Raw genomic sequence first — 20,033 nt, 5'->3', positions numbered from 1 at the left:
CTCATCTGGACCAAACAGTGTTAGTGTCAACAATTGCAGTAAACAGCATGGCTAGGGCTAACGTAAACATTTCAGAAATCATAAGCTTACTATCGTTGTTCAGAAGTTGGACCAAGCTATGACTAAACTCTTCTGCACTCTAGACCGCAGGCTAGAGACTGACTTTGATATATTTCCAGAAAGAAAGTATATCCAAACCTGCTCACAGGGAGGAAAGTAAACGTTCCTGGCATTGGAAATAGATGTGGCAATAGGTACCTTTGGTGGGTAGATAAATGTAGAATGTGACACGAAGGAGTGCACTGCCCTGCCTGTAGTGGTGGGAGGTATTCTGTGAGTCCCATTGTTATTAAAGTCATAAAACTAGATACTGTTTATTTCTGCAGTGGCAGTTCTTCGGCTCTAGCTCCTCCTCTGGCCATGTTTTTTAAAATAGCTCCATGCCATTCCTATTATGCACAGGCTTTCTTTAGACCCAGGACAAGACAACGGAAAAACAAACCTAAACAAAAACAAACAGCAACTAAACGCTTTGAGCTTACTTTATAAACATTTCAGCCACAAGGTAGGTAATTACTTTCAAATAAAGGATTAATTTGCTGGCTCACTGTGCTCAAGTGAGAATTTCGATGTTATTTTTAAGATCATAATATTCTTTTTAGGCTTTTTTGTCATCTCTAGTTCAATGCAGCCAAAGATCCTTTTGAAAATTATGTTTATTTCCAGGGCTAATTTCATAATAAGAATAGAGTAAATTAAATAGTACCCAGTCTATCACATCTTCAATGGTGTACTTACCATCACTGTACTGAATCAAAATGATTAGGCCCTAACCCCTCCTATTTACAGATTTTCTAAGTTAGAAGAATAGGAATATGCTCGCTCGCTCTCTCTCTCTCTTTCTCTCTCTCTCTCTCTCTCTATTTATTTCATTTTATTTTTTTTTTTACAATTACATTTGGGCAGCACTTTACAATTGCAAAATTACTTTCTCATTAGTTCTGTCATTATTGCCCAAAGCACCCTTGAGAGGTAGATCAGGAAGATAAGGAAACAGAAGGTAGTAAGGGCCAGAGCTAGGATATGAACCTAGGTCGTTAGATGCTAATACCCATATTCTTTCCACTACACCGTGCTATGTCTACACAAATGTAAGAGTTGAATTATAATCCCTGCTTTATATCTGATCCATGTAGCCTTTTCCTGATATATAGTGGCTCAGGGAAGAGGAGCGGCCAGAGCACGCCAAGAAAATGCATAAAAAGACTGCTAATTTAGGTCCTTCACAGAATGGCCTTTCCTAGAAATCTATAATAATGTCCAAATAGCAATCTTCGGCTTCTATTATGTGTACTGTACATTATTTCCTCAAAACCCCTTTATAATCCTAAAAGGTCAGTAATGATTGTGTTCTTCACATATTCACAAAGCAGAATCTGAAAAAAAAACTAAATCATTTTCTTGAGATCACCTTGCTAGTTAATGACAGAGATGGGATATGAACTTGACTGTTTCTGAGTCAAAAGGCCACATTTTTGGCACCAGACCACACTGCCATAGCTCACAGTCAGCCAAAGACTGCAAAGTTTGCACTTAAAACTAGCTAAGTAAATAAGGAACTATCAGAATTTCTTACACTTCTTCAGTATCTTTTTCAGTTCATTACCTCATTCTAGATCTTTTTGTCTCTCAGCACTTAGATCTTTAATGAAGTTTCAAGATAGCTTTATTTTGTCTTCAGTCTTACAAAAGCTATATTCAACTAATAATCTGCGTAGCCAGTTCTTCGTCTTGACTATTTTATTCTACTCTTCCTAGGTCTGAAAAGTCAATTGAGAAGTCCTTATTAAGTGGGCCATGCTTTGAGCTACACATTGCAAAATATGTTTAAAAATAAAAGATATTAAATCACCTTCAAGGAGCTTATAGTCCAGCTAGAAATACATGATTTCAAATGCTAGCAGAAAACATTTATATGCTCAACCCAAAAACACTTAAAAAATGTTAAATGCTCAAACAAGAGAAAGATGTAGTGTCAGGAACCTCTGAAGTCATAGCTAAGTATTAATAATAACATTGTAATAGCTGTCATAAAGTTAGTAACTGCTATTGTGCTAAAATAAAGCATCTTTGGGTTTTCACTAATTTCGAAATTTGTGCCACCATCCATGTAGAATTCAGATAAATTAGTGAATGATTTCCACTCAGAATTCTCTTTCATCTCTCTTCAGTTAATCCAAATTCTTGCAGCCCAGTTTCTGCACTTTATAAAAAGCCTTCATTTTTCTCCAGTCATCAATCTCATTTCCTCCACGTCTAAACAATATATTTTGTCTATCCCATATTTGGGCATAGATATCTTGATTGCAAGTGACAGAAGCAACTCAAACTAGCTTAGGCTAAAAAAAGGGGGGCATTTATTGGTTTATATTTACAAAAAAAAAAATCTGTAAATTTATCATAACTTACAATCCTGGACCAAGAAGCAAACTTTCTTTTAATGGAAATATTTATCTATGTCAGTATACATTTTTGTTCACGAAGAATAAAACAAAGCTTGTTTTTAATTTTATCAAAAATTTTTCAACCTAGACAATGCAGTTGAATATATAGAGAAAATAAATGACTATGTTTTTTTTTGAAAGGAGAATCTACCTTTGCCAATAATCCAAATGACCTAACCGAAGTAATATCCTCTACATCCTGTAGCTGCCATGGTTCTCAGACTTGGTCCCTTAGGATCATCTAGGGATCTTTGAAAAAGAAATCAATGTTATCCTCCTCCCCGCCTCAAAATCAGACCAATTCAATCAGAAGTCCAAGAATCAGGGCCTATATAACAAATAGTATTTCTTGAATGTTCACCATGTGAATCTAATGTGCAACGAGGGTTGAAAACTCATCTTCTGTCTAGATTATCTGACCTACATTATCTCATTTATCCAGTCAAGGAGTTTGTAGTACCCTTCAGTTGATGGCAAAGCGATGGAAAGCTAATTTGGGCTACCAGAAAAGGGCAAAACAAAAAGAAATAATTAAAAGAAGAATTCAGACATACTTATTTTCTGTCCAAATGTAGCAGTCATTCTGGCCATGGTACCCAACAACAATTCACAATTTCATTACAAAAATCTCTTCCCAACCATACAATTCCTAGAATCTTGATATGTATCCTCCATTTTTTTTAAAGTTATTTTGTGCCCATGAAATTAGTCAGGGAATCATTTACCATTATCCATATAGGTTTTACAGAAAATATGAATTGGAGGTTTTAGACTGTTGCCTCTAGATAGAAAAAGGTAGAATCGAATGTATGACATTCTGCCTTCAAACACCACAGGCGGTTTCTAGGTTGTCCCATGTTTTGTTCTCAATCAAAAGGCCAATGACTTGAGGTTGTTATAGGACAGTTATTTTAAAGGGCTTGTTAGTGAGCTGTGTGAAATGACAAGAGCTATAAAGTTGACCATAAATGTCGCTCATAATTAAAGACAATGTGTGCATGGTGGTTCATTTAAGAAAACATAGGACTGCATTAAAAGAGAACAGCAGCTTAGCTACTGTTTTATTCTTAGGTTATTGGCAACAAAAAACATTAGAGCATTTTGTGAAGGGAGTCATTTACATTGACTGCATTGGAGGGAAAAGCCTTAAATGGTGGCAACCAATTGCTTAAGGGTTTTATTTTCTGCCTACCAAAAGCGATCGGATGGCTGCCACTCTGTCTTTTCTTTACTTCCCTTGACTCCATAGCCATTGCTGACCCATGAAGGAAACCTATGTTTTCAGAATCAATGACTTGCTCTCGGTGGCCCAATTGGCAAAAAATAAAAATAAACAAACACAAAAACCTCTTATTTTGCAATATTAGCAAAGAAAACACTGACCTTCCACCTCCTACCTAATCTACCCCCAATTGCTTCTTTGACACCATGCCTAGGAAAATGAAAAGGGGTTTCCAAAAGAGGGAAATAAACATCTGCTTGGACTTTAGATTCTCCTCCAAAGCAGAAACCAAGCTATAAAGGTTACATGTTTCAACGAGCCACGCAAGACGAAGGAGAAAGTTCAACTGCTTATCCCACTTGACCTTGGCTTTAACACAGGATCACATTGGTCCTGATGGAGAGATTAAAACGCCAAGTCCAGAACTGCTCACCAAGCAAATTCACAAGGGGAGTTCTAAGAGTTCTTTGGCACTCTTGCTTCATATGGAATTAGCAGGGACGATCCCAGGCCACAAATGTAGCAATATTTAACTCAGTGTGCAAAATTTCAAAGATAAAGTCTGAGATTGGAAGCCGTACTGAACTTTTCAAACACTGCTTTCCTGGTAGGTTTTGTCAAGAAAATACAAGGCATGTAGGAGAGTTGTTGAAAAACTTCTTTATAGAGGGAAAAAAATGGAGGCCTTAGGGCCTTGAGAGGTATAGGATAAGGGTGGGGGGTAACAAGCCCCAAACCAATTTCTTTTTCATATCTCTACTCTAAATTACAAGTTCATGCTACCTTCAGTGAGACTCACTTTCATAGCACAGCAAACAGCATATAAATGGTCATGTCTTTTCTCAGGAAACACTAACGCAGTTTTCAATAATAAATCAGAACTATAAACTTCAAACCTAAAATTTTGAAAATATCAGAGAAAGATTAACAACAAAATAGAAATTAACACCACTTGTGCTGGTCCACATCTCTTAAATTGCTCTAAAAGAAACACCCTGGGCCATTGGTCTAGAAAACTGGGTTCTAGCCACACTTCAACCACCACTGAATTGCACCTCAGCCAAACTACTTATATTCTTTGGTCCTCAATTTCTTCACTAGTAAAATAAAAGAGTTGGAGTAGAGGAATTCTAGAATGAAACTATTTATAGATGTTATGGAAATTGTACAAAGCTGCTCATGAATACCATGACTCTATTTTCAACTTGTTTTTTTCTGACTAGTCCACCTCATAGTGGTTTCTCCCTCTTCTCTATTCAAGCTATTCATTAACTTCCCCGCTGATCTAAGTCTTAACTTAGCTCAGAGTTATTCAATTGCTCTAATGTCTTCTCTCTATGAGATGGTAAATTCCCCTAAAGTACAAAACAACTTGGTTTTAATTGCATCTCTTGCTGAAATTAAGCGTGTGATGCACATGTTAGATGTTTGTATATATTTTTTGGATAAATGTATGAATGAATAAATGTTTGGCACTTAGTAAGTGTTGGGTTAATTGACCGGTTATTGTTAGATATGGATCACAACAATACACTAAGAGAAACACTGATTTCTAGAAAGCGCGATCTAGTCATTAGACCAAAAATTTGACTAGACTATATTTGTTAGACAGTAAGGAAAGTATTCATATTTCCACTTTAAAATCCCTAAGTAATCCCTGTTTTGACGGTATCACAACAATTATATATTTTATCTGAAAATCTTAAAGTATATAATAAAAATCAACAAATCAACTAACATAAAAAGTATTTGTTGTTAGAATATTTTTTCATAAAAACAAAAAATTCTACATCTTCCTACTCCTTATTCATGTATTTATTTTCTAGTGTTTCTTGTGTTTTTGCTCTTTTTTAATTTTGTTAATTAATATACTAATTTAGAAAGGTATATGCACCCCTACGTTCATTGCAGCATTATTTACAATAGCCAAGATACTGAAGCAACCTTGGTATCCATCAACAGAATAAATGAATGAAGAAGATGTGGTATAGATATAGATGATATAGATAGATGATAATATTGATAGATATAGATATAGATAGATGATAGATGATAGAGATAGGTAGATAGATAGATAGATAGAGATGATAGAGATAGAGATAGATAGAGATGATAGAAATATAGACACACACAATAGAACATTATAGAGCAATAAAAAAATGAAATTTTGCTATTTGCAACAACATTGATGGACCTAAACGGTGCTATGCTAAGTGAAATAAGTCAGACAGAGAAAAACAAATATGGTTTCACTTATAGATGGAATCTAAAAAAAAAAAAAAAGTGAACAAACAAAACAAAACAAAAAGAGACTCAGACACCAAAGGGATGGTTAACAGAGCAAGGATAGCTAAAAACGGCGAAGGAGAATATAGACAATAATATTGTGATAAGTTTGCATGGTAACAGATGATTACTAGAATTAGTGGGGTGATCACATCGTAAGTTGTAAAAATGTCAGACCACTATATTGTACACCTGAAACTCATATAACTAATATTATATACCAACTATACTTTAAAAAATAAAAATAAAATAAATGCCCAATTCTGTTAATTGTACCACAATTTAAAATGATTTAAACTATTACACTTTTCCCATTTCTACAAAAACTTAATTCAGCACAGCTAGCATAATGCCATTGGCCATCTTTGTCAAAAATATCTGTTTTCACTCATTACCTACCACATATATACGGAAGAAAAACTCGTAAGGGTACTGGATGCAAGAATTAATGCATTTATGGATTTTTACCAATATTACTATTCCTGTGACCAGACATTTTTGGTATTTATTATACCATAAAAGTATTTATGTCATAAGATTATGATGGAGAAAGAATTAACAACTATAGGTGAAAGGAGAAAATTTACGAGTCATAACATCAATAACAAGAACTCTCTCCTAATAGCATACGAAAAGTTTTCTTACTTGCTAATTAGACTCAACCATCTCATCTCTCTTCTCTTTACTTCGCCAGCATCAATTTTATTCTATGCACAACCTCAATAGCTTTTCCTATACTAATCGCCAAGGAGATATGGTGCACATTTTTATCTCCTGAATTTTGGTTTTCCAGTGATATTTGAAAGGAAAGCACATAGAGAAAAATCACAGCCGGATGGACAGAATTGTTTCCTAAGAGAAGTCACAAGACAATGAAAGACCACAATTTAGGTAAGCAATAAATATGACAGCCTTGCTCTATGAGATAGATGGTCAGTGGCTGAGATTTAAAGAAATAAACATTTTCTCCACATGTGGTTTTCAGTTCCCCATTAAAATTTACTATTGCAAACTCTTATTTTGGCCAAAATACATTTCAAAATATTTGTTCAACTCATCTAGTCACAACAAAATCATTAGGAAGCTCTAAACCAATCGAGTTCATAATAAATTGATTGAAATCACACACACACACACACACACACACACACACGCACACGCACACGCACACACACAGACACCAGTGGTCACACTGTTTTTAAGAATCCTTTTTGTCACTACGGCTTTGTTTTGGAAAGATTGTCTCTTTTCCCATATCCCTTCCTTAAAAGGACAATTTTAATTCCAAATGTCCCAGATAAATATGAACACTGATAAAGGCAGTCAAACAGAAATCAAAGCCAACAAGAACGTCCTCTTCACATCCTATAATGATTAAGTTCAGCCTGAACTATCACAGCATATGGTGTTTGCCTGCTGAGGCTCCCAGTACTCAAGTTGTAATTCTGAACTCTAGGCAAACCAATAGGAAGAAGTGGCCTGGAGAGGCAAGTCACACCTGTGATGTAATTTCTGGTCTTGACTATGAGAAATGTCAACTAGAGTAACTCAGATTCGCTGAAACCACAGAACCGTTAGGCATATTTATCAGATTGGCTCAAGTTTGATATGACAGAAACAGCATGTTCCGCTATTCAATGAACTCATTGGTGTAAATATCACTCCAGCAGCCCATGAACCTCAGTGGAGATCTGTTTATTTTGCATGTTCCAGAAGGAGGAGATTTTTCTGACATTTCTGCTCTGAGAAAAAACTTAAGCACTAAATTAATCTGACACATAAAGGAAAGAAAGTAGTTGTGTGAAAATAAAAATACACCTCTAAAAAATCAATTTTTAAAATATTTTTAGTGACCATCAAAAAGAATCCTTTGCATGAAATTATATTTTGTCACTTTCTTAAAGAATATATAGCTAACTCATTTTTCACTTAGAAGATGCAGCTCAGGAATAATTTTAAGCAACAACATGATGATTCAGAATAATTAAACCTCATGCAGACTAAAAGGTTCTCAGAAAACAAAAATTACTTCCAAAGAATAGCTCTTTATTTTTCAAATGAAATTCTGTTCCTCTAAAACTAAGTGAAATCCCTTAGCAAAAATCAAGTAGACAGCTGAGAGAAATGAGCACTCTTAAACACTGGGACTGGGAGTATAAAACAGTTTTTTGGAGGGCAATTTGGCAATAACTACTAAAAGCCTTAAACATGTTTAAAATATTTACAGTTATTTCACTTCTATGAATTTTTCCTAATGAGTAAACTGAGATGCAGATAGAGTAATATACAGTAGTTCTCATTCTGGAGTTAATACTGGAAATAACCTCGATGTCCAAAAATAAGAAATTTGTTAAATAAATATGCTATATCCAAAGTAATAGAATACTATTTATTAGTTTTAAATGATGTAATAAGAAAACATTTAACAGTGTTAGAAAATAAAATAAATGAAAAATAAAAATAAAAAATAAAACAGTATAATAATATCAAAATTTTTAATTTATGTAAATGTATAGGAAAAAGACAGCATATATCCTGCAGACCAATGTTGTCCAGTAGGAATATGATGCAAGCCACATATGTGATTTTTAATTTTCTAATATTCACTTTAAAAAGGTAAAAAATAGAGGTGAAATAAATTTTAATAATATGCTTTATTTAACTCAATATATCCAAAATATAATTTCAATATGTAATCAATATTTAAAAATTATTAATGGGATATATTGAGTTTTTTTCACACTGAGTCTTTGAATTTGGTGTGTATTTTACATTTGCAGCACATCTAATTCAGACTAGACACCTTTCAAGTGCTCAATAGCCACAGGTAACTAATAGCTATTTTATTGGGCAGTACACCTCAAGAATAGAGTATATGGGTGATTTCTGTTTTCATCTTTACACTTTTCTATACGTTCTACTTTTATAATAAGAAAAAAATAAGTATTTTTAAATAACTAAATAGAGGCAGTGGGACAGAGAAACGAATATATATATTAGTTTCAGAGTTAGAGACCCAGATACAGAGGATCCTGATTATGTTACTTTGCAGGTGCACTGCAAGTCCTCATTTGTAAAATTGAAATAATAATATCCACTTCATCATAACATCCAGAGCAATGAGGTAGCATACTTGAGAAAACATAGGTAGCAAGCAGCAGAAGGCATGGAAAATAGTGATTACTTAAAAAAAGTTCATGTTTCTTTAATCTGAAATTTTCCTACTTAAAAATCCTACACCTGGAGAATGTCCCTGGAAACAATGGTAAAGTTTAGATCTACCGTGAGGTCCCTGAAGGAGGGAGTTGTGCTTTGTTTTATTTTTCAGAAATGGATCTACATAGTTTAACATAGTGCCTGGCACATTTGTTATATAAATTGATAAATGAATGAATAAATTAATGACATTTGCACAGGCTGTTCTTTTTAAAACATACTCACCTAAATAACTACTTCATATGTTCTTCCCTCTTTCAGTATTAATAATCTGAAGTCATTCGAAATACCAAAATAAAAAGTTTCTGTTTACTTAAGATTGCCTTAATCCTCATTCATTCCTATGCTGGCTCTTGCCACCTTTCACCAACCTCCTCTAAAGATTAACAGATTAACAATTTGACGTTCTTTCCTGGAGCTTCCACAGTATTTGTGTTCACCTCTATTTTAGCATTTATTATTTTCTACATGAATTATTCCTGCGCATAGTTGACTCCCTCAAAGGACTGAGCTTCTTGAATGAAGGCATTGTGTCTATTGTGCAGTCCTTAGAACAGAGTAGTGCTCAATAAATAACTACTCAATGCATGAAGGAATGAAGGAATAGCACCACTAAATTGTAAGCTCTTCAAAGTTTATATCTCTGTTTCATTCACTTTGTATATCTTACTATGCCTCTTATATTTGTGTTTAGGTATGTACAGAGACAACAGTTCCAAGTATTAATTTTCTTCCTACCTACTACCGACAATGCCCTGCCCGCCCCCCCGCTCCCCCCCACCTAACTTCATCCTCTCACCTTTGGTCCTCTCCTCCATAAAACTTTAGGAAAGACAGGTCACCTTTAGCGGAAAAATAACAAAAGACTATGCACTCTAAAAATTATTAGGTACAGAATTGCAAGTTGAGCTATTCTGTTCTTAGGGAAACCCTAGGGAGGAGACGGAAAGTGATGGAGAGTCCACGTAAACTGGGAGAAAGGAATAACAGCACTCCAATGTTTGGAGATGGGGAAGGCGGCTCAGTGAAGGACACAGCTCTTCAATTAACATGGTGCTCTCCTTTGAATAACTAACTCAACAGAACACTTGTAAGTCCTGTAAGTCCCTTGTATAGATAGTGAAAGACTTGTCTTCCATAAGGGATAATGGTGACATCAAAGGAAATTTTACCCCTGGTCAAAGTGGAATTAAGTGAACCAAAGTGGAATTAAGTTTAAAGCTGTCCAACGTATGCTTATTACATATAGTCTGAATTCAAAAATGAACAAGTAAAGAATGAGTAGTTTTCATCACTTTTGAACAGTTTTAAAGTTGCCAACTATATCATACAGTACTAAGTAAGCTGTACAAATTCTTGGCTAATACATATGCAAATTTAAGTTCCATAAATACGTTAGTATTAGCCTTTGCTGATTTCTACAAACATATTGTTCTTACATTTGAGTCCAGCTTCACATTACTAAATTTATGCTTGACTGGGCTTTCAAATTCTATGCTTATTTAGATTTATTGAGGGAGGAGTGATTGATGGGTTGGTTAGAATTTTAGAACTCAGCTGCAAAGAGTGAAGTTATATTTCTGTTCATAGCATATTATCCTTCAGTTCACTGCATATTATCCTTATCAGCCATAGAAGGCTGTTCTCTTGTTTATTTTCTCCCTTCTTATTCATTTTCACTTTTATTCCCTTCCTTTCCACATACATCAATACTAATATGTTTAAAATATGTCCTTAAATATTCATGTATGCTAGTAATATATTTAGTGTTATTTATATATTTCTTCTTTTATTTATGTGAATGCTATGTTATAGATATGATTCTCTTTCAAACTTTTTCAACACTGTCTTTATAGTATCTATCCATAGTGATTCTAACAGCCGTGCAGTATTTCACTGTGGCATTGGCAATATTTTATTTATTCATTTCACCAATGATAGATACCAATTTTGACAATTTCTAAGTGCTTACAAACCATGTCGAAAATAAATATACTAAGACACATCCTCTCTATAGGGTACATACTTAGGAGTGGCTTTGCTGATTCAAAAGGTCAAAGAAGATTTAAATAAAACTGACAGGTATCTGCAAAACTTCTATACTATTAATACTCTCTATAGCACTCTATAAGAATTCCCACTTTCTTACATCTTCGTAACAACTTCCTATTATCCACCTTTTTAAACTTAGCCTTTTATGTGCCTTGGTGAAAACACTTGTGGTTTCACCTTCATCATGTAAAGAGCCTGGAAGTTGTCAGCTTCATCTTTACAATAAGAAAAAAGGGTGAAAAAATCTGAAAATCGATGACTTTTCTTAGACTTATGAGAGAACTGAGGTTGTAAGGCAAACTGCCACCTCGAAACCTGGAAAGAGAGGATAATTCAGAGAGTCACAGTCCATATCTACTAATCTGGAGCAGAAGCCACTGTAATCGTAAACTAGTAGGGACATTGAAATGATTATTTTGAAAAACTGCTGGAGACTGAGTGTGGACTAGCATAAGAATAGAAACTCCTGGAAACCATAGTCGTAGGAAGTCCTCCAACTCCACATATTCATGGGCTTTACCTCCTGGTTCTCATAGTGAAGATCCAAGAAAAATCCCCTCATGGCTTTGATAAAGGAGGGGGAAAGTATCCACCATGAAATCTGTCTAGAGCACTCTCCAAGACAAAGGTCTACTCTGCAGGGGAAAATCCTTTAAAAGACTTTACCGGAAACTCGTCCCTCCTGAGGGAGGAAATTTCCCATACTACAGCCCCCTCCCTCTAGTTTCCCATTTCACCTATGGCTGGAAAAACGTATGAAGTGTTTTTTTTTACAAAGTAGGAAGTAAGGGTCACAGCCCAGGGACACGACCTGCTAAAAAACTGAGACTTAATTATGGTAGTATAGAACATTTCTCTTTCTCCATACATCACCACCGCTCCTACAGGACTCCAGTATAACAGTAAATTACAGGTGAAAGAGCTACAAGATGCATTCTATGTAAGGAGTTCTTAGGGAAGCCCAAAGACAACAGAAGATACAAAATAAGGACACTGGAGGAATTTGAAGCCTCTGGTACCTAAAGCTATAGCAAATATTAACTATAGCCCAACATAAAATCTCATGTTAAGGCCTATTTACCTCAGTTTCTGTTACCCAATACATCATGCCCATCTTTCAACAACAATTATAAGGCATGATAAAAGGAAAGAAAATACAGTCTAAAGAGACAAAGCAAGCATCAGAACCAAACTCAGATATGACACAGATTGTGTAATTATCGTGCAGGGAATTTAAAATAACTGTTATGTGTAATGTTATGTTATGTTTTATATTGTTGTGTTATGTGTTATGTAATGTTTTGCTATGTTATGTTATGTTGTTGTGTGCCCTAATGGGGAAAAGAAAACAACATGCAAGAACAAATGCATAAAGTAAGAGATAAGTTTCTATCTCTATAGAAACTCTAATAAAGAACCAAAGGAAATACTAGAAATAAAAAACACTACTAGAAAAATTAAAAATGTCTTTGATGGGCTCATCAGTAGAATGCTTATGGTCAAGAAAGAATTAGTGAGCTTGCAGGTAGGTGAATAGAAACTTTCCAAACAAAAATATAAAGAGAATAATTTTAAAACATCTAATAGCTATGGAACTCTTTCAAGAAATACAAACTTTGCCTTACCGATGGGTATAAAGTGATATTTCAATGTTTCTTAGGCCTTTTAAAACCTTGTCTTAACATTCAACATGCTGGTCTCAAAGTCAGCAATTCAATTATGTTAATCTGCATGCTCCTTTCAATCCATTCCTCCTAACCTCTGCACATATCCTCCCAGTCATAGTATAAGCCTATTTCAGAATTTCCTCAACACTGAATTTTTCTTACTGATGGTCATTGTTACTATTAGCTTCTAGAGTTTCCATTATGCTTCAAAAATTACCTTCTTTTTAAACATCCCAAATAAAAGAACAGAACAAAACTACAGAAAAAAAAAAAATGGAGAAAAGCAATCTGCCAGATGCAGAGTTCAAAGTACTGGTTATAAAGATGTTCAATGAACTCAGGGGAAGAGTAGATGAACTCAGAGAACTTTAACAAAGAGATAAGAAACATAGAAATGGAGATAGAAAACATAAAAAGAACCAGTCAGAAATGAAGAATACAATAACTGAAATGAAGAATACATTTAAGAAAATCAACAGTAGATTAGATGAAACAAAGGATCGAATCAGTGATTTAGAAGATAAGGTAGCAGAAAACACACAATCAGAAAAGCAACAAAAAGCAGGCATACAAGCTCAGGAAGTGCAAAGAGTCCCAAACAAGATAAACCCAAAGAGCCCCACAGTAAGACACATCATAACTGAAAAGCCAAAAGTTAAAGACAAAGAGAGAATTTTAAAAGCAGCAGGAGAAAAGGAGTTCATTACTTACTAGGGAACTCCCATAAGACTGTCAGCTGATTTCTCAACAGATACATGGCAGGCCAGAAGGGACTGGCGTGAGATATTCAAAGTGATGAGAAGCAAGGACCTACACCCAAAAGTACTCTATCCAGCAAAGCTATCATTTAGAATCGAAGGACAGATAAAGACTTCCAAGACAAGAAAAGCTAAAAAAGTTCATCACCACCAAACTAGTACTACAAGAAACGTTAGAGGGACTTCTTTAAGAAGATGAAGAAGAAAGATAAAAAGTATGAATAATAAAATGGCAATAACTTCGTATCTATCAACAAGTACTTTAAATGTAAATATACTAAATTCTCCAATCAAAAGATTGGGTAGCTGAATGGATAAGAAAACAAGACCTTAAAATAAAAGAAAAGACCCTTACATATGCTGCCTATAGGAGACACTTCAGATCTAAAGAAACACACAGACTGAAAGTAAAGGGATAAAAGAAAATATTTCATGAAAGTAAAAAAATAACTGGAGTAGTAATACGTATATCAGATAAAATAGACTTTAAAACAAAAGCTATAACAAGAGACAAAAACAGACCCAGTAATCTCACTTCTGGGTGTTTATCAAAAGAAATCCAAAACACTACTTCAAAAGGACACTTAAATCCATATGTTCATCACAGCATTATTTACCATAGTCAAGATACAAAGGCAGCCTGGGTGTCCATCAATGGATAAATGGATAAAGAAGAGGTAGTACATGTATATAAAAGAATATTACTCAGCCATAAAAAAAGAATAAAATCTTGCCATTTGAAACAACATGGATAAATCTAGAGGATGTTGTGCTAAATGGAGTAAGTCAGACACAGAAAGGCAAAGGCCATATGATTTCACTTACATGTAGAAACTAAAGAACAAAATAAACAAACAAAACAGAAACAAACTCATAGATATAGAGAACATTTTGATTGGTGCCAGATTGGAGGGAGGTTGGAGGGGATGAAAAGGGGAAGGAATTAAGGAGTACAAATTGGTAGTTACAAATAGTCATGGAGATGCAAAGTACAGCAAAAGGAATATAATCAACAATATTGTAATAACCATGTATGATATAAGATGGGTACTAGATTTATCGGGGTGATTACTTTGTTATGTTACATAAATGTCTAATCACTATGTTGTACACCTGAAAGTAATATTGTATACCAACTGTAATTTAAATTTTTTCTAATTATTTAAAAAATAAAATAACAGCCTAATAATTATTTTCTTTTTGAAATGTTCTTTTTGCATGAATGGAGCCTTTTTCTAATCTAATGTCAATGTTCACTAGATCCCCCCAATCCAGTTATAGCTTCTCCCCATGTTCTGCCTTAAGATTGAGCTAGCTGGGTCCCTCTGTCTCGCTCTGGATTTATATACTCTATCTCCTCCACTCCCAACCCCAATGCCAAGGTAACCTGGAGCAAAATGTACCAAACATGGTTTCATGGCTCAAGCTAACCTTCCCATCTGTACACCACTCATGTCTGTATCTCCATTATTCTGTGTCTATGAATACAGGGAACTCCTCAAACAAATCAGTGAGGTCAGTTTCAGAGGCATATAGTATTCAGTGTTTGGGCATAAATTTTGTTTAGAAATGTATGGTGTATTTCAAAAAGCCTGGACCTGAAAATAGTAAATAGGATTTGTCTCCAGACTTTCCCCTTGCTTACTGCATGAGCTTCATAAGCTACATTATGTGAGTCTCTATTATTTCATCTTTAAAATGTGATAATCTACACAGATTATGAATATTATACAAAATAAAATAATTTAAATAACTATGTATGATGCCAGGTGGGTACTAGACTTATCAACAAGATCACCTCATAAGCTTATAAATGTCTAACCACTATGCTACACACCTGGAACTAATACAATAGTAAATATCAACTGTAATTGAAAAAAATAAAAATTTTTAAAAATTAAATAAAAATAGGAAATAAAATATTTCACAAAACAAAAAATAATAATTTATTAAAAAGCAATTATCAAAGTGCCCAAGATATAATAAATGCTTCAAGACTTGTTTACATTCATAAACACTAAGTTATAAAAGCTAGAAGATGAATAAGTAGAATATTAAAAAGAAGAAATGTTATTTACTTTTTAGTACAAATTGAATGAAAATAGAGCATTGGTGCATTTTTTTTCTCTTCTAAATTTTGCAATATTCAACAATCCATTGTGATAAGCCATCAAAGAAACAGATTTTCCCACCTCTTTAGCTTTTCATGATATATTTAAGTATTCTCATAAAAGCTTATAAATATTTTTAAAAGATTTAAAAGTATTACAACTAAATTTGGCATCGTTTTGGCATTCTGGATAAACTCAGATTCATAAATTCATTTAGGAATATAATCAGAGCAACCTCAAGCCGCTGGACCCACTTTTAAACTGCTGTAAGAGAGTATCTCAGAAAAAAGTTTCTTTGTGGGTCAAAAGAGAATTCTAGAATCCATATACCTAATCAATGACTTCCTTAGAAAGTTGGAATTGAAAAATCAAATTATTTCAGTGTATTTAAATACATTTCACAGTGATCAACAGTGTAAAAAATTTCCATAATCAGGATTTTTCCAACCATAATCAGAATCTCTTAATCAAAATGGTAGAGAGAAAAAAAAAAAGGCCTTCAGTTAATGTGGAACAGTTAATCTGGAACAGTTTGCTGCAGAGTGTGTATAGCTATAAAATTTCTTGAATTGGCCAATATGGCATGTTGGGAATTAATTCTAGAAAAGTGCTGAAAGGAAAATTGAACTTCTAATAGCAATATTTAGCATTGCTTAATCCTCCATGTTGCTGAAATAGTCCTAACAGCTCTCTGTTGTACCCTTGGAGGGTCCCCAGTCTGAAAGACCAGGCTGCGGTAGAGTCTGCTGACCATAACTGGAGTGGTCTTTAGCCAGGGTTCACATCTTCATGGAGCGGCCAGCTCTATCACATCTTCCAAGTCCCCTAGAATAGCTCAGCTTGTCTAGGCTGTATTGAAATAACATTTTTATGTTACTTTTGGGAGAGTTAAAGAACCTAAAAATATCTGAAAAGAAAAGCTATTTTAACTAAATGTCATACAATAGGTTTTTTCCTTCAATAATATTGATTTGACCCAGACGAGCTTTGGTACAAGATAAAAGAGTGAGTGGCCTGTGTAATGTGACCCTCACTTGTGACTAAAATGTCACTTTAAAGACATATTCTTCATTACTTTCATTTACAATGCAAATGTTCCTAAGACAGCTAAGGTAGGGTCACTACACTGCACAGTGAATGAATTCATCAGGCTCTTTTCCTCCCACAGTGAAATAGGCAAAGCTGATCATAGAAGTAAAAGGGCATCAAAGGTAACAGTAAAAGGCATGAAAGGTCCTTCCATCATCTTCCCAGTCAGTACTCAGCCAAGACCCTCAGGCTCACCAAACTTTAACATTTTTTCCTGTCTCAGGGTTGTCCCCAGTCCAGCCATTGTTTGATCACTGATATCAGTCTTTTCCTGAAGTCTGAAATAGGATAACTTTTATCAATACTTAAGTGCCAATAGTTTGCAGAACTTGGTCGTTGTGGATTTTACCTTACTATTTAATAGTTTTTTTAAAAAACAATTCTTAGAGGTGATCATTGATAAAGTGGGATAAGACTTAGATTAAAAGCCTTGTCTTGCCTTAGCTGTACCCAAAAGTAGAGTCCAAGTCAAAGATTTTTGTACAATCTGTTTACTTGAGAGTAATCCCAAGGAGCAGGAAAACAGACCAGAGAGAATGAGGAAATGAGTAAAGATCAACAAAAGAATTCATTACCAAGATCACTGCTGGTATTTGGGAAAACAGACCTTGTTCCCACCTTGGAACTTTTAAGGAGCTTATAAGATATCTCTCAGAATTGTCTACCCAAGGATTAACTAGAATTATTTGTCCACTGTCTCTTGCCTCTCATTAGTTAAGGTTGCCCTTATGAGCATGTCAATGCCCCCACACTTCTGACCAGCAGGTACATATTTGAAGTCTGGAGCAGTCCAGAACAGAAAACAAAAGAACTATATGAGTACTTAAGGCACGATGTTACCAGTGTGAGATAAATTTGGAGTTTGCACAAAACTGTCTGCTATAGTCGCTATACTTGAAAGCAAAAGTAAAATGAAGATGTGTATCAGAGATCAAAAGTGTCTGATACAGGCACAAATCTGTTCACCATAATGAAAATTGAAATTCTACTTAATAAAATTTATCTCTTAATAAAATTTTGTTTTACCAAATAAAATACCAACCTTGATACTGTGATACAATAGCCCATTCTAAGACCTCTAACTAGGGTCTAATCTACAATGAACAAGTTGCCTTAAAAATTAGACAGTCAGAGGATTTGACATCAGCAAGATGGCAGAGTAGGAAACCTCAAACCCTTCTTCCTCTCACCAAAACACTGATTCAACTACAATACACCAACCAATTTCCTTTATGAGAAATTCAGGAAGCAGTTAAGAGGCTCCTACACCCCAAGCTGGCATGAAATCAGCTGCATTGAATGCTGTAGGAAAATTCATGGCACACTTTCATCATAATCCCTCCTCCTAGCACAGAACCATGTGATTCGGAGCTCCCAGGGTGGAAAAAAAGAAGACTGGATGATGATGCACAAATCACTTTTAATTCTGGTATAGAAGTTAAAAGACAGAAGTATAAAAATAATTATAACTACAAAAATATGTTAGATACATAACATAAAAATATGTAATATGCAAGTAATGTGATTCAGTCCTTCCATCCATACTCCTAAGAAATTGGTATGTCAAGCAATGGTCAATCTGATACTCAGTGCCATAGATGGACTGCTTTCCCTTTCCATTATGAAACAGTAACACCCAATTTTTTAAAGGCCACACTTAGAAGCCCTTAAGCAACCTTTCTCTTTCTCATGTGCAAGCTAAAGATGGTATTAGTTAATCCAAATTGATTTTGGCACACTCCCTAACACAAAAAGACCATTGCCATTTTATTTTGCAATTTTATGAATCCTGATGACTTTTCTCTACATTTCAGCATCACCACCAGCATATGAGATAATGATGATTAGCTTAACAGATGCTGGGAATTCTACAGTGGATTCGTCCAATTCCACTAGAATTTTTATTTCCCATCAGTACTGGTTATGGCCATGTGGTAAAATTAAACCACAATATCTGTGTTCTATCACTCAATTTATAAAGAACAGAGATTTCTACTCTGCTCATGCTCATAAAAGTTAAGTATTTGTTTTCATGGAAATCCAGATGAACTCTCATGAGCAACTTACCATCACAGTAAGCTAAAACTGGGTAAAGTCTCTGCATAAAAATAGTGCTCAGAAGAATAATCTTCCTCAAAATGGAACAGACACTCCCTCATCTGTACTCTAATCAGCATATCTGCATTTTTTGTTTCCCTTCTCGACAGTAGAAATAACTTCATAGAATTTAGGTAACACTTAAAATCTTTTCTAATAGGTGCTCAAGATTCAGTACTAAGAAAAACTCACACTTTATAAATATCCATCCATTTAACTTGCCTATTTTTTTTATTATTTCACATTCTTGGTATCTGTCAATACTGCATCCATATCTCAAACTTACTGTAATTTTTCACATTTATTTACTTAATTATATGTCTCATTTCCATCAGTTGTTCAGTCCTATATTCTACTGCTCACCATTTCTTTAATTAATAAATTTAAGTTTTTAACTAAGAAATAATATTTTAGATAGAGTAGTATTCTAATAACATATACAGAGACTTGTTCTATCATAATATCCTACTGGTATTTATATGAATAACACTTTTGAATAGGATCCGTGAAAAAAGAATTAAAATTTCACATTATGTCTACGGCCATGCCACCCTGAACAAGCCCCATCCCGTCTGATCTCATAAGCTAAGCAGGGTTGGGCCTGGTTAGTACTTGGATGGGAGACCATCCAGGAAGACCAGGTGCTGTAGGCATAAAAAAAAAAAAAAATCACATTATAATTATAGAAATTTAGTGGAATTCTATTATATTAAGTAAGGATCCCTTTTCTGACTTTATGCATTGAGGACCATTGTTCTTACATGCTTTCTCAATTTTTGAGACAAATTTAAGGATTGCACTAATAGCAGAGTATCAATCAACCAATACCTCTATCAAAAAGTAATGAAAATTAAAATATGTATCCTTAAAAGCCAGATAATATTACATTTTCTAGATATGGAGATATAGAGTGTCCAGAGGCAGTGAAATTATTCCCAATACCATGTTTTCTGGCTTCATCTTCTCAATTCCATTAAAACAAAAACTAGGGTTAGATTATGACCTCTTACTATAAGGAATGTATCAATATA

The 20,033-nt window shown here is 34.4% G+C and overlaps 1 pseudogene; it reads left to right on the top strand.

Moving 5' to 3' along the window:
• Positions 1-19,536: 19,536 nt before the first annotated feature.
• On the top strand, positions 19,537-19,655 carry LOC112480221 (annotated as a pseudogene).
• Positions 19,656-20,033: the final 378 nt, after the last annotated feature.

The sequence above is a fragment of the Pteropus alecto genome, unplaced genomic scaffold (genome assembly GCF_000325575.1).
Source record: "Pteropus alecto unplaced genomic scaffold, ASM32557v1 scaffold73, whole genome shotgun sequence".
In the NCBI taxonomy this organism is placed as follows: Eukaryota; Metazoa; Chordata; class Mammalia; order Chiroptera; family Pteropodidae; genus Pteropus; species Pteropus alecto.
The sequence above is the reverse complement of the archived record's forward strand: the minus strand, read 5'-3'. Positions and strand labels throughout refer to the sequence as shown.